This window comes from Ranitomeya imitator, chromosome 1 (genome assembly GCF_032444005.1).
Source record: "Ranitomeya imitator isolate aRanImi1 chromosome 1, aRanImi1.pri, whole genome shotgun sequence".
Taxonomy (NCBI): domain Eukaryota; kingdom Metazoa; phylum Chordata; class Amphibia; order Anura; family Dendrobatidae; genus Ranitomeya; species Ranitomeya imitator.
Window position 1 is genome coordinate 1141140446 of NC_091282.1, and position 2670 is coordinate 1141143115.

The window sequence follows — 2670 nt, forward strand, 5'->3', positions numbered from 1 at the left end:
TTTTCCCAAGGGTTACAGGAGAAATTGGACCCCAAAAGTTGTTGTCCAGTTTCTCCTGAGTACGCTGATACCCCATATGTGGGGGTAAAGCACTGTTTGGGCACACGTCGGGGCTCAGAAGGGAAGTAGTGACTTTTGAAATGCAGACTTTGATGGAATGGTCTGCGGGTGTCACGTTGCGTTTGCAGAGCCCCTGGTGTGCCTAAACAGTAGAAACCCCCCACAAGTGACCCCATTTTAGAAACTAGACCCCCCAAGGAACTTATCTAGATATGTGGTGAGCACTTTGAACCCCCAAGTGCTTCACAGACGTTTACAACGCAGAGCCGTGAAAATAAAAAATCATTTTTCTTTCCTCAAAAATTATGTTTTAGCAAGCATTTTTTTAGATTCACAAGGGTAACAGGAGAAATTGGACCCCAGTAATTGTTGCGCAGTTTGTCCTGAGTATGCTGGTACCCCATATGTGGGGGTAAACCACTGTTTGGGCACACGTCAGGGCTCGGAAGTGAGGGAGCACCATTTGACTTTTTGAATACGAGATTGGCTGGAATCAATGGTGGCGCCATGTTGCGTTTGGAGACCCCTGATGTGCCTAAACAGTGGTAACCCCTCAATTCTAACTCCAACACTAACCCCAACACACCCCTAACCCTAATCCCAACTGTAGCCATAATCCTAATCACAACCCTAACCCCAACACACCCCTAACCACAACACTAACCCCAACACACCCCTAACCCTAACCACAACCCTAATTCCAACCCTAACCCTAAGGCTATGTGCCCACTTTGCGGATTCGTGTGAGATATTTCCGCACCATTTTTGAAAAATCTGCGGGTAAAAGGCACTGTGTTTTACCTGCGGATTTTCCGCGGATTTCCAGTGTTTTTTGTGCGGATTTCACCTGCGGATTCCTATTGAGGAACAGGTGTAAAACGCTGCGGAATCCGCACAAAGAATTGACATGCTGCGGAAAATACAACGCAGCGTTTCCGCGCGGTATTTTCCGCACCATGGGCACAGCGGATTTGGTTTTTCATATGTTTACATGGTACTGTAAACCTGGTGGAACACTGCTGCGAATCCGCAGCCAAATCCGCACCGTGTGCACATAGCCTAATTCTAAAGGTATGTGCACACGCTGCGGAAAACGCTGCGGATCCGCAGCAGTTTCCCATGAGTGTACAGTTCAATGTAAACCTATGGGAAACAAAAATCGCTGTACACATGCTGCGGAAAAACTGCACGGAAACGCAGCGTTTTACATTCCGCAGCATGTCACTTTTGTGCGGATTCCGCAGCGGTTTTACAACTGCTCCAATAGAAAATCGCAATTGTAAAACCGCAGTGAAATGCGCAGAAAAAAACGCGGTAAATCCGCCATAAATCCGCAGCGGTTTAGCACTGCGGATTTATCAAATCCGCAGCGGAAAAATCCGGAGAGGACCAGAATACGTGTGCACATTCCTAACCCTAACCCTAGCCCTAACCCTACCCCTACCCCTACCCCTAACCCTACCCCTATTCTAACATTAGTGGAAAAAAAAAAAATTCTTTATTTTTTTATTGTCCCTACCTATGGGGGTGACAAAGGGGGGGGGGGGGGTCATTTATTATTTTTTTTATTTTGATCACTGAGATAGATTATATCTCAGTGATCAAAATGCACTTTGGAACGAATCTGCCGGCCGGCAGATTCGGCGGGCGCAGTGCGCATGCGCCCGCCATTTTGGAAGATGGCGGCGCCCGGGAGAAGACGGACGGGACCACGGCTGGATCGGTAAGTATGATAGGGTGGGGGGGGACCACGGGGGGGGGGGGGGAAATCGGAGCACGGGGGGGGGAATCGGAGCGCGGGAGGGGTGGAACGGAGCGCGGGGGGCGTGGAATGGAGCACGGGGGGGCTGGAACGGAGCACGGGGAGGTGGAACGGAGCACGGGGGGGGTGGAGCGGAGTGCAGGGGGGGTGATTGGAGCACGGGGGGGTGATTGGAGCATGGGGGGAGCGGACACGAGCACGGGGGGGGAGCGGAGCACAGGGCGGAGGGGAGCCGGAGCAGTGTACCGGCCAGATCGGGGGGGTGGGGGGGCGATCGGAGGGGTGGGGTGGGGGCACACTAGTATTTCCAGCCATGGCCGATGATATTTCAGCATCGGCCATGGCTGGATTGTAATATTTCACCCGTTATAATGGGTGAAATATTACAAATCGCTCTGATTGGCAGTTTCACTTTCAACAGCCAATCAGAGCGATCGTAGCCACGAGGGGGTGAAGCCACCCCCCTGGGCTAAACTACCACTCCCCCTGTCCCTGCAGATCGGGTGAAATGGGAGTTAACCCTTTCACCCGATCTGCAGGGACGCGATCTTTCCATGACGCCGCATAGGCGTCATGGGTCGGAATGGCACCGACTTTCATGACGCCTACGTGGCGTCATGGGTCGGGAAGGGGTTAATGGTGGGAAAACTTGCAAAATCGGAAGTGTATCAAATACTTAGTTTCCCTACTTTACCTTTGTTTTTTGGTGATGCAGAGACATTATGAGGATTGGTAGTATAAAAGGAAGAAAATGTTTAAATTAAATCTAAAAATCAAGATGTCTTAGTATCTGAAGAAATATTTTATCCAGTGGAAGTCCATGATATTTCATATACCACACGTTACGG